The following is a 13,777-nucleotide window of genomic DNA, read 5'->3' as shown; positions in this document are numbered from 1 at the left end:
CTCCTACCTACTTCCAGCCCCCAAGAGCACAGGCATGCCCAGGTCTGCAGCCACAGCTGGGTGCCACAGCTGTGCCTGGGGAGCACAAGGCTCCTGCCCTGCCAACTCAAGGGGGTGGAGCTTCCACCTGTTCCTGGCTTTTGCTGACTCCATGGTGGCAGTCCCAGCCAGTCCTCTCCCACTGCATCTGGCATCATGACAGCAGCCACTCCAGATGGGCTGCCACTGGCATCAATAAGATGTTTACTAAAATGTCTGTAAAGAGAGCCACTCACGACTTTATATTCATCTACAAGAACCCTCAAATAAATGTAATCCCCATTTGGGATCATCCCTCAAATGTAGCTCTGAGTACTTACTAGTTATTATTTTGGCATCGCTACATCTAATAAGATATAGAGTAGAGTGCACACAGTCTCCAGGAACCAGCCAGCCTGTAAATGAGTGAAGCCTTCTGGCGATGTATCAGCACCATGATAAATGACCCCACCCAAGATGATGTCAAAATATTAACACCAGTGAGTGGGACAGACCATGTCAACGGGAGCAGCTTCTGTCCTTTCCTTGTGGGGCAGCTACTAGTCAGCTCCAGCTAATTGTGACCATATAGGAATGGTGGCCTAGAATTGCCAGAACTGTTAAGTAAAAAATCTGTTTTTTTACTTTTTTTTTCCATTTTAATGGAAATATTCTGATTTTTTTTCCATTTTTTTCTATTTTAATGGAAATATTCTGATTTTTCAATGTTGTTGATTGGTTTAAATTTTAAAAGAATGTATGTGGGCTAAAAGGTTTCATTGACAATGTTTGAAGGAAAAGCCCAACTGGGTAGAATCTTGTGGTGATTCTAGGAAGTGTGTGGAAGATGGAGGGAAGAAGGGCAAGAGTGGAAACAAGAAGATAGTTTCAGACTGTCCAGATGGATTATAATGGTGGTGAATACTGGAGCAGTAGAAAGCATTCGGGAGACAGAATAAATGAAGAATAAAGAGGAGGGCTAGCGACTTTCAGGGGATAGAACAGGTAGGACCCAGAAGCCAATTGAATATGGATAAGAACTTACAGAAGAATGGAAGTTTCAAGTTTCTCTAGGGTCCCAGAAAAAAGAAACTGCTAGGGCTCAGGTGGAATGCACATATTTTTAACAGTAATCTGAAATCCAATTATCTGCCTTCCGCAAGTGCAGACACCACTCCTGCACACACAGAATAATTATACTACCTATGGGCTCACTTTTTATTTTTCAATCAGAGGATGCGCTGGTACCATTGCTACATTTGCTTGAAAGGTCACAGCTTCAGTGGTTTAGACACTGGAAAACAAAGATGAAAATAGAATGCCAGAGTGATTTTGTAAAACAGGTTGAAGAAAAGCTAACGGAGGTCAGACTGCAGTCACTGGCAGGAGAGAAGACTGAGAGAGGCAAAGTCATAAACTAAAAACTCTTATGTAGACTGTGATGCTAGAAAAATGGGAAAGCGGAGATACAGGGGTGATTCTTCCCTTTCTGAGTTAGCTTGATACTGCAAATTGAACAACGGATGGCTCTCTTTTGAACTCCCTGTAGGGGGAAGATTCTGTCTGTTGCTTAAAGACGATGTTTAAATGACCTTTAAAATCCTGGGGGTATCTGTCATCTCTATTCAAAGACAAGAATAAGAAGAGTTGGCAGGGGCAAATGATAGAACAGGGAATGTAAAGCAACAGCCATTTCCATTCAATAGTATTCATTGGAAACTGTCAGATACAAGAAAAGGCCCTAATAATCCAATATTGATTAAAACACAGTCCAAACTCTCAAGGCAGATACACATTCAAGTATCTAATAGCAATGAAATAGAACAAATATTGTATTAGCACTCTTAGAGAGGGTGAGCTTCAGAGTTCAAAGAAGAAATAGGGAGATCAAAGTGGCCATATCCAGTTGTTGGAAAGGACTTGGTTTCCAAAAGAGTTGTCAAGGCTCAACACAATTGATTAGAATATGATTTAGGAGTCAATTCTAGCAAACATTAGAGATGACTGGTATTTCTCAAAGAGCAAATGTAGAGTACAAAGAATGGTGTGCCAAGGATAGATCCCAGACAATTCTCAAAGTCTGGTAGACGGATTTACTAGGTTCACACAGGATAGGCAATGCCTTTGTCATTTTTCACCTGTACATTGAGGGGAATTTAAGCAATTGGGGTCATAAACACTCAAAAGAGGAGAAGACCAATGTAGATTTGGGGATGATTAAGTTAAATATAACATTGATGAAAAAAAGTAAAAACTGCTCTGCAATTAATATGTGGGATGAGAAGCAGTTTCACATTCAACATAATTGTATATGTTGTACGGAATCCCCTCCATTTAGCATCTCATCTTGTAGGTTTAAATTCTGTCTCAACTCCTTCATGAAGCCTTAGAACATCCAGAAAACACATTGTTAATTTTTGCACTGCTGAGTGCAGGAGCAGTTATGTCTGTCCCTTTCTTGATACTTACCGTTTTATCATCTTGCCTTATCAGCTTGTGCGTGTATGCCTGATTACTAGGGTGACGGTTATATGTGGGCATCAAACTGGAACACTTTGGAGAGTGAAACTTGGGAAGAGAGAGTGCTATTGGGGCTATGAACAGTTACTGAGGACCACAGGCATAAATAGACACTGCCCTGAGCAACCTAGGCTGTGTGATCACTGAACTTATTACCATACCTGGGTCATATGGTTCTTCTATCATCTCAAGGCCTTGCACAGAGCAGCACTTAATGACAACATTAGATGCTATTCAAAGGATCATGGATGGCACATGACCCCAAACTCTTTATTTGACAGATGAATAAACTGAGGTCCAGGGAGGTTAAGTGATTGCCTGTGGCTGCACAGCTAGTTCTTACCTTGAAGTTTCGTTATCTTCATGCTTAACCTTGTTTTCTTACTGATACCCTAGACAGGTAGCTTTTCTCAGATATTCCCCTATGCTTATGGCCTGGTGGATTAATAATGTTTTCTTGATTCTGGTCAGATTCTGATGTGTAACTTTTGCATAATCTGAATGTTTCAGTTGTATCCTTCCAATTCATGTGTTGAACCCTAATAAGTAATGTGATAGTATTAGGAAGTGAGGTTTTAGGAAGTGATTGGGTCATGAGGGTGCTCAGAAAATGTTAATTGAATTAACAAATGATCATGGAAACACTGATTCCTATAAATGAAAAGGGACTTAAAAATAATATAGTCAGGTTCTCTAATAAGTAGGAAGAAACAATCTCAGAAAATATTATATGACTTATTCAAAGGTCAATCAGCCACTGATAAACCCAGATGAAAACTTAGTTCTCCTGAGTCTTTCATTTCCCAGACTAGTGTTTTGCCTACAATGTCCCGCTGTTTCAAAAGTGATTGACAGTAAAATATTAGAGCCCTATATTTTAAAGTGACTTCATAATCATTTTTGTTTTTTCTTACAACTTTCCAAATGCTGCCTTATGTTACTGGACTCCCCACTACAACCCTATGAGTCTGGCAGGAAGCTGAACAGTTTTACAAATTAGGCAGTCAAGACTCAGGATTTAAGTGACTTAGACTGAATTGGCTCAATTTCTTCAAATATGGAGAGTACAAAGAAACCTGGTCAATCTTACTACTGTCCTTGAAAGAATGTTTTTTCCTAATTCAGCAAGGCAAAACTGTTAGCAAAAGTGTTCTTCAACAAGGGAATTGTGATTGTATGGTAAAAAGCTTTCTCTAAGGTACTTATCACTTAAGTAACAATGGCCTGATTTATTTTTGTTTTTGTGGGGAATTGTAACAGTAAGGAAATCATGGTTCTTCACTGTTTTAGTGAGATAGGTGAATTTTGGAATTGTGTACCAACTGAGCTAAGGCAAAGGTCTACAGTAAAACCGTTAGAATTCTAATTAAAGATATGAATAGAAAATGCAGAAAATAAGTAAATAAAAATAAATCTACAGACCAGTTGCATGCAGAGTGCGTCTGAATGTGTCACGTATGGTGCTGAGTTACTGATGGGACTCTGAGCAGTGTGACTCTGTGGGCTCACCCCACAGGACTTGGTATTCTCTGCTGGGTTCACACTATCTCTAATTAGGGAACATTTAAGCTTATGTTTACTGTGTTAGAAAACATCAACTTAAATCTACCCTATTAATAAATAGAGTTTCTCAGGTTGTTTTGTTGCTTTGCTCTGCTGAAGTTCGATTTAGACTATTTCTAATTAAATTAAACATGAATGAGAGAAGACCGTTAGAAGAGGTAAACATTCTCAGTTCTTCCAGAATCCTTCCTAAAAAGTAGCTGAACCACCCTTTCCCTGGGGTTTAGCAGAGATGGTGAGTTGCCTCATGGAAGGCAGGGGCCATGCTTTGTTGACAATATTTATTTCCAGAACCTCAATGAGGACAAAGCTTATAAAAAGCACTTAGTACACACTGGCTGAATAAACCAATGAGCTGCAGTCTGCAAGCCTTCCCAGGACAGACTCTCTGGACTTCAGTAAGATGGAGAGCTTCCTCGGAGGTCCCCACACACTTATCTTGACAGTGACCTTATTGGTTTGTAATGAATTGTTGATGTTTCTTTCCCACTAGAAAGTTATCTCCCAGAAGTTATTTTTTGTCAGCTGAGAATCTCTATAATCTGTGAACACACACACACACACACACACACACACACACACTTAGTATATTAATTGAATTGTAGAAGTTTTTTATGTCTAGACTTCTTATACTAAGAGGGTACCATAGATAGCATATAGGCATGAAACGATTAACTCAAAAGCAAAAATATTATGAAGACAGAACTGAGACGAGGGTTCCAGTATCTTGAGAGTCTCCCCTGACCAGTGTTTCTTGTCTCCTTCACCTATGCACCCATCTGACAATTTAAAAACTAGGATCTAGAACTAGAAATACCATTTGACCCAGTCATCCCATTCCTGGGTATATACCCAAAGGATTATAAATCATGCTGCTATAAAGACATATGCACACGTATGTTTATTGCAGCACTATTCACAATAGCAAAGACTTGGAACTAACCCAAATGTCCATCAATGATATACTGGATTAAGAAAAGGTGGCACATATACACCATGGAATACTATGCAGCCATAAAAAAGGATGAGTTCACGTCCTTTGTAGGGACATGGATGAAGCTGGAAACCATCATTCTCAGCAAACTATCACAGGAACAAAAAACCAAACACCGCGTGTTCTCACTTGTAGATGGGAATTGAACAATGAGAACACTTGGACACAGGAAGGGAAACATCATACACCGGGGCCTGTTGTGGGGTGGGGGGAGTGGGGAGGGAAAACATTAGGAGATATACCTAATGTAAATGATGAGTTAATAGGTGCAGCACACCAACATAGCACATGTATACATATGTAACCTGCACATTGTGCACATGTACCCTAGTACTTAAAGTATTATAATAATAATAATAAAACTAAAGCTTGGAGATTCATGTTGGCAATTTTTTTGTTATTAGTGTACGTGGTATATATAGCTTTTCTCCAATTTGGTTGGAGATATGTTTTGCTAGCTTCCCAGAAACTAGCACCCTTCACCAAAGTGGGGGCTGTCTTAAGGTGTGCCCCCTTACCTTGGGATAAAGCTATGGGCTATGGAATCACACAAGCCTGTGTTTGTATTTTTTTATTGTAATTTTTAAGCACTTGTATAAAATGAAGGGGTAAAGTGCAGTTTGGCTTCATGGATCTATTGCTTTAGGGGAAGGTCTGGGCTTTTAGAGTAACCATCACCTGAATAATGTACGTTGTACCCATTAAGTAATTTCTCATCCTTCAACCCCCTCCCACCCTCCCACCCTTCTGAGTCTCCAGTGTGACTGTGCCACACTCTACATCCACATGCATACATTATTTAGCTCCCCCTTATAAATGAGAACATGCAGTGTTGGATTTTCAGAAAGCCTTTCTGAGCCTTGGTTTTATTTGTGTAACTGGGATTTGAATGCCTTCCTGAGGGACTCTCAACCCTAGCTTAACCCCTCTCCTCTCCTCCCTCCCTGCACTAATGCCTGTGGCTCTCTTCTGTCTGCTAGGGCGGGATCAAAAGTTAAAAATATCAGCATATTTCAACCTTATTTCAGTTTTCTTGATGTTGTTTTCAAAACTTGAGTGTCACTCCTCCCTTTACCACAGCTGGGTTATCGTGTTCTTTCACAGTGCTTTTAGTGTTTTTTTTCCTATGTCATTATGTTCTGTGTTAGTCTGCCCCGCAAGATTCTAAGCTTTATGATGGTTAGAGACTTTGCTTTATTTATGCATGCCTAACAATCAGTTTTGAATCTTGCACAAATGTTGAGTGCACGGTTCATGAGGGAATATGTAGTGTTTGGGTTAAAAGGCATGAGCTCCACAGCAAGCCTGAGCGTGGAGTCAGTGAGCTGAGGTGAATGAGACCATCTCCAGTTTCAAGATGATCTTATCGGGATCAAACTGATGTAAAAAATCTTATTTTGTACTACAATGAAAGTTTAAAACTGAAAAAAAATCATATAATTGAAATTAAATGAGCTTTTTTTGTTTTCTGTGGTTCATAACAAAATACTTGAAACTGGGCAGTTTGTAAAGAAAAGGAATTTATTTCTTACAGTTATGGAGGTTGAAACTGTCCAAGGTTGAAGGGCCTTCTTGCTGGTAGGGACCCTCTGTAGAGTCCCAAGGCGACACAGGGCATCACACGGTGAGGGGGCTGAGCATGTTAGCTTAGTTCTCTCTTCCTCTTCTTATGAAGCCACTGGTCCCATGCCATTAAAACCCATTAAACCATTAACCCAGAAATTAAGTTTCAACATGAGTTTTGGAGGCGACAAATATTCAAATCATAGCATGAGCCCTACAACAAGGCCACTGTGTCACCCAGGTTAGTAACCAATAAAACATACATTTTTCATTAGTGTCTCTCAGTTGCTGAAGTATGAGGACCCTGCCTGATAGCTTTCGTCTGTATTACTGGTGGTCGGGATGATGTTATTTTATATGTCCTAAACAGCACCAAATATAAAGATCTCTATAATGTCCTTAAATTTTTTTTTAATTTAGCTTTTAAAGTTATTTGAGGTTTGTAGATTTTGCTGTTTATCTCACAAAATAACTGTTTCAGTTACTGCGTCTTGAACTTACTATTTTCACCAGTTTAAATGTGTTGTAGGAATACTGGATGGAATTCAGCATATGTAAGTTCTAGGCCCATTTTTCTTTTTTAGCAAATAAGCTTTGCCATTATAGTTATATTTACATTGCTTATGCCCTCAAGGCCTAAGTCTTATTTGTGTAGTGAATAGGAACACACACACACACACACATTTATCAAAATTTGATAATATATAATTAATTTAGTATTATCAACTTGGGAATTACTGAATTCTTTTGCTGTGCATAAAGATTATTGAAGAGCAGCATCTACTCCCTTAGAATTTTCACATCTAGTATTATTTATATTGTTAAAATAATTTCAATAATGATCTAAATTGGATATAAATTCAAGTAATTATTGTCATCATTTTGTATAAGTACTGTCATATCTGGTACTAGTTGTCTCTGACAGCAAAATAAAACATGATGATCAATATTTCGGATTGATTTTTTTCTGCTGGGATGGTGTGAGCATACACTGATTAGAGCTGATTTTTGCTGCTGATCAGTCTCTATGAGGCAAAATTTCAATAATTGTTTTGTTTTTAGGTGACTTTCTTCTCTGATGTCCAGACCGATTTGCAGATTGCAAAGACCCACTCTTATAATAGAAAGAGATGCCATTACATTAGAAAAAAAGCCACTTATCGCAGGAATTACATGCTAACACAGTGGTTCACCTTAATGTTCTCTCTTTATAATGCCTCCTTTCAAGATGTGCATAATCGATATTGCCATAAGCACTCTCCTATTCTTTTTGCACAGCTAAAAGAATAGAGTGGATTAGAATACAGAATAAAGTCTCAGGATTGCACAACAGAATTAATCCTGTTCTATGTCATAAAACATTGCATTCATTAGAAATGAATATTTTCATTGCAAATGAACTGAGACAGGCAGGTAGATGGAGTGATTCCTTTTATTTTGTTTCTCTTAGAAGGAATGATTCCAACAGCTGGTAAAAACACAACTAAGGTTTGGCATGTGCAATCAGCTATTTCACAATATATTTTTTAGAGGAAAACACACACACACACACACACACACACACAATGTATATCACAAAGTAACCCTTTTCTCTTGTGGCAGTATCTCCTTAGGTCCCATTCATTTTTAGAACCCACATGTATTCTTAGCACCCTGTGATACTTGCTACTAGAGTGAACATATTTTCCCAGCCACAACCTGATTGCATGTTCTGGATTATACTCATATTCTCCAGAAATGATGGTGCTCCCGAGGTGGGTGCCATCTGAAATCTAACACATAATGTTTACCTGTGGTGATGATCGAGAACCTCTCTTGAGAGAATTAGGCCCTTATGGATATTTTAGAGCAATGTTTAGATTTTTTAAATAACAAAAATGATGATCAAGAACCTCTGTTGAAAGAATTAGGCCTTTATGGATATTTTAGAGCAATGTTTAGATTTTTTAAATAACAAAAATGATAATGAGAATGATGATGGATTCTGCTTGTTGGGTGCTTTTTGTCTTCATAAATTTCCATAAGAAAGGTGTTAATGTGTCCATTTTATGAATTAGTCATCTGACACTCAGAACACCTAAATAACTTGCTGGAGGTCACACAGCTGGGTGAGCGATGGAGCCAGAATTTGACTTCAGCACTGCCTGATTGTGAAGCTGTGTGTTCTGTCTGCTTTAACTGCTACCTCTTATTTCCAGTTCCAAGGTCAGTCTAAAACACTCCTCCCAAACACCCACATACGTTGAATCCTTGTGCTGAAGGCAGGTGGTGCCACGGGCTTTTCAGGGTGAGTGGTTTATTTTTCAAGAAGCACAGAGAATTAATTCATTAAGTGGAACTTGAGAGGCTACTCAAATATCTGAGCTGCTGAGAAGTTCAACCTTTTTAATTATCTGGAGTGAGACTTCCCACAATGTTAAACCTTCAGAATGGTGCCAGACTCAGAAGCTCCTCTGCAGTGATTCTGAATTGACAGAATAGAGTCAAATAGCTGAGATGAAGTCAAGATCTGAACATTCCAACCAGCATGTTGCAGTGGTTCTGCCACACAGGAAAAAGGAAAGGTGGGCTTTTGTTGCTAGTGAAGGGATAATGATCAATTAAAAAAATAAAACTGAGCAAAGAGAGACAGAGAAGGAAATGAGACAGGGAGAGAGAGAGAGAGAGAGAATGTAGAGATGAGCATAAAAATTGCAAGAAAGTGAGTAAATGGTAGTGTCAGAAAAGATAAAAAAAGGTGAAATATTTTGTGTAAGGGATGACAACAGGGTGTCAAGTGACAGCTATTCTAAGATCACAAAAGAAATCTGAGACTAAAGAAAGAAATCATTTTTGTGATTAAGAGAAGGATTAGGAAACAAAAAACAATTTAATTATTACAGATAATATTGCTAAGTATTTTCATTACACATATGAAATACTTCTGCATGTGATATTTCATTTAATCCCCTCACAATATTCCTGTGTAATTGGTTAAGTGGATATTTCAGACATTCTTTTAGAAATATGGAAACTTAGTGCTTGATTTGTCTAGTTTCTAAAATAAGTGGTAGAGTTGAAACAAGAAAATGTGTGTTTTTTTTCGCTATGTGCTGCTAGACATCATTGTGTGATGTTAAAAGTACATCTACCATAACATGGCTTTACCACGTATGCTTGGGGGCATTTAATTACTGGGCTAGTCTGGTCTTCGTTTGAAATACCCCTAGGGGATAGCGACATGTAAAAAGTACAGCACTGAGTGTATTTCAACTCTTGCATTTTACTAACCTGAGATTGTCAAGGTGCTTTTATTATAAAATGGAGATCAAGTATGGAAAAAAGGTATTACTTCTGTTACTACCGCTTTGGTGGTTATAGAAGGTGATGAACTGAAACATCAGGACCTGTGGATTTTGCAATAGAGACAAGGCCAAACTGGCTCACCTGCAGAATAAACAAAGGGTAATGTCTATAAAGAGAATTGTGAATAACGGTGCTTATCTGTTGTTCCTATCTACCCAGGATCTCTTTCCTCATCTTCTTCGTTGTGAATACATTAGGTGGGGTTGACTCATCTCCCCTTCTCTATCCAACATAGATTGGCATATGCTTTGCACTGGGCCAGTGTTCTCCTTGGCTACTTTCTGCCAGACTACATGGAAAAAACGGGTATTGCTCAGTTATATATGGATCTGGGGTTGCCACTTACCATTTTATCCATGTCATGGTGGGAGCCTGATGGAAAACCCAGGAAAGCTGGAGCCCTCGGCCCCACTAATTGAGCCTCCAGAAAATAGAATCACCTGAATCCTTGGACTTGCCATTTGGGGTAACAAATAAATCCTCAAGTTAGTATAAGTTGAGATTTGGTCACTGTAAATCAGTCAAATACAAATGCAGGGAGCTGGTGCATCATAATAATAACCAACACTTATTGAATGTATGCTGTGCTAGTAAGCATTCTTTAATCACTTCATTCTCACAGCAATCCTATGACGTGCATGTCATTACTGTCTCCATTTTACAGGAAGAAACAGAGACAGACTGGTTAGATGACTTGTTAAAGATCAGAGATAGGAAGAAGCAGAGCTGGGATTTGAACTCAGGAAGTCTAGCTGTACTCTGTGAACTCTAGTCATTCTCTATCTCTCTTTGTGTATATCCCCTTGCCATATATGTGTAAATGTCTTTATCTTTCTATATCTGTATCTATATCTGTCTGTATGTTATCTCTCTGAAATATGCAAATTCTTGGCAAGAATTGAATTTATGTTACAAGTTAGAACATTAATGTTGGTTCTGTACATGGAAATTAGTATCTCAAATTTCATCCCAGTGTCGTGGACAAGAATAGAAATTACTATTAGAGCTTAAAAAGAAACTATAGATCTATGAGTGTTTTGAAAAGAGCACAATAGGAAAATTAAAATAATTAAGTATAATATTGAAGCATCCATATTATATGACATTAAGTCTTAGTAAAAGACTGAGTTAGTTAGCTGATCAAATCTTTTAGCAGTAAAAACAAAACAAAACAAACAAAAAAACAGAGGCAGTCACGTATAAGCACTAGGGCATATTTAATATGATTGTTATTGAGGAGAAGACTGCAGTAGGGAAGAATCTTTGAACAGATACTTACTACTAAAATATTTTTGAGTCAGAACATTTAGCCAATCCAGCTACTAAGACATTTCAAAGTCAGATGAGTTATCACAAAGCTAGAAGACAAAAAACACTGTACTGGGGAAGCTGTCTAATTTAGTTAATCCAGTCAACTAACTTAGGCAGTTAGTGAGTCAGGTGCCAAGATACATGTCGAATTGAAAGGGTTAAGTTTTTCACCCTGCATCACTGATATAAGGTGCTCTGAAAAGTAAATTTTATTACTAAGAAGTGTCAAGCTCCTATGTAACTTCCTTTTGCAAGAAAAGTAGGTAAACACTTAAAAAAAATCTGCTCTTATACTTTTGGAAAAAAGAATTTTCTAAGAATCACGGTTTTGATTTAGGACAGGGGTAGGCAAATGGGCCAAATCTGGCCCACCACCTGTTCTTGTGAGGCCTGTATACTTGGAACAATTTTTATGTTTATAAGTGGTTGATAAAAGTTACAAGAAAAATAATATTGTTACTTGTAAAAATTATATGAAATTTAAATGTTAATATCCATACATAAGTTTTATTGGAATATAGCCACACTAATTTCCATATTGTCTATGACTGCTTTTGTGCTATGCCAGCAGAGTTGAGTAATTGTGATAAAGATTGTATAACCCGCAAAGCCTAAAACATGTACTGGTCCTTTACAGAAGCAATTTGCCACCCCTCTATTTGGATAGAGCAATGGTATTGGGAGGTACTTGAAATGTTGTAAGGAAGCAGAGTTAGTGCCTAGAAACAAACAAAGTGACAAATAAGTAAGTATATGTGGGTAGGTTTTAAACATCCTTCCCATTGTCTTGATATTGCTTCCTGAATTAAAACCATAAACCAAAATTTCATCCAAATATGCAGTGCAGTTTTAGAACTTCTTTTTTTGTGACAAGTTTACACAACCTTCTTTGGGAGGTGATGTAGTGGGTTATCAATTTCAGTATAACATAGAACACATGTATTTAAAAATAGAATGACTTCATGAACACTGTGTCCTGTTGAAACATGTAGTCTCATAAAGATAAAGCAGGGACACATTTGGGTTTTGGAATGAGGTTTTCTTAAAATACCCATGTTAATTCTGAAAACGTAGCCATTCTTGGACTTCATTCACCTCATCAATGGACTTGGAAAAGGAAGCAGGATTCAAAAAATGAAGGTCAGCTAGCAGGAAGATTATGATCCGCATTCACCATTGTACTGCAATCTAGAAATTGCAGTTCTGGTGTGGACATAGGAGAGGCAAAGAAAAGAGTACTAAAAAAGGGCCAAGTAATTCCATATTTTGGAGTTGACTGTCAGATTGTTGTGCTTATGCTGTTCATCTGTTTATAGTTACCAACCAGCTTTTTTTCTTATCTCTACATTTATAAATTCTACCCATGTGTTATATTTATTTAAAAACATTTGAAGCATATAATATATACAAAATGTATATCTCACTGTGCAGGCTGAAGAATGATAATCAATTTTTCCATGTACCCATCTTTAATCTCTCAAACAGTGTTTCCTCTGTGTTCTTAGCAAATACTTTTTCTATTTTCTATTCTAATTGCTTGTGTATATGTGTCCTAAATTCTTCTGAAATACTGTGAGTTTCTTCAATGCATGATTCTTGACTCATTCATGTTTGGTTCCCATTACCTTCAACATGTGAGGATTAAATAAATATGTGTAGAGTGAGTGAGTTAATGCATTGCAAGCTCTCTGTGGTGAGAACTCATTTATTATCTATTTCTTGCAGTTACTATGCTTAGGGGCAATTAGCAAATGTTGGAATTGAATGCATTGAAAGGTCCTGTTAGTCTATCTAGGCACCTCTTGAATGTTTGTGCACAGGCACTGTGCTGTGTTATGTGCTGTTCATTCATTTTCATGAAAGTAATAAAATATAAAACTTATTGAGGAGTTTGAGACTACCCTGTCTGTTCATTGAAGGCCTCATATTGTCATATTAATTGCAATTGTAATTGTCATATTCTTTCTTTCTCTTTCCAGCTATTTCTGGTAGTCATGTCAAGTTGAGTTTATATGCTAGGTTTGATGAAGAGGCAGCATGGAGTGTGACTGGAAAAATGGAGTGTGATCTAATGGAAATAAACTGGGGAGAACTAAGCAGGGCCAGTTGGTTCAGATTCTCCTCTGTATCCTGTTTTTTCAGAGATAGGATTTTGCTTTCTTCTGGGAATATGGAAGCCACTCTAGAATGAGGGTCTTATGACCCGCTTCAAGGGAAGGTCAGAAAAATCCTTCCTGGATTTTAGGACCAACTTTGAGGGGAAGGTGAGAATGACCTTCCTGCTTCTGCTGTAGTCTCCAATGTCAAGGTGCCATATTTTTGAGGTAGCATGTCTTCAACCCCATCAAACTGTATTATCTAATCCTTGGTTTCCTCATCGGCAAAATGGAAATGAAAATATCGTTATATAATGCTAATGGAAAGATTAATCAAGATATAATATAAGATCCTTGACAAAGTCCC

At 37.8% G+C, this 13,777-nt stretch overlaps 1 protein-coding gene and 1 long non-coding RNA gene across 5 annotated transcripts in view; one reads left to right on the top strand and one right to left on the bottom strand.

The window, feature by feature from the left end:
- The window catches only part of KCNIP4 (potassium voltage-gated channel interacting protein 4), a 1,214,216-nt gene that overhangs the window by 95,709 nt on the left and 1,104,730 nt on the right, over positions 1–13,777 (top strand). The gene's annotated exons all lie outside the window — the stretch shown is intronic.
- Positions 1–13,777, bottom strand: part of LOC134732726 (uncharacterized) — an 800,561-nt gene that overhangs the window by 17,512 nt on the left and 769,272 nt on the right. The window lies entirely within an intron of this gene.

The sequence above is a fragment of the Symphalangus syndactylus genome, chromosome 16, assembly GCF_028878055.3.
Source record: "Symphalangus syndactylus isolate Jambi chromosome 16, NHGRI_mSymSyn1-v2.1_pri, whole genome shotgun sequence".
In the NCBI taxonomy this organism is placed as follows: domain Eukaryota; kingdom Metazoa; phylum Chordata; class Mammalia; order Primates; family Hylobatidae; genus Symphalangus; species Symphalangus syndactylus.
The sequence above is the reverse complement of the archived record's forward strand: the minus strand, read 5'-3'. Positions and strand labels throughout refer to the sequence as shown.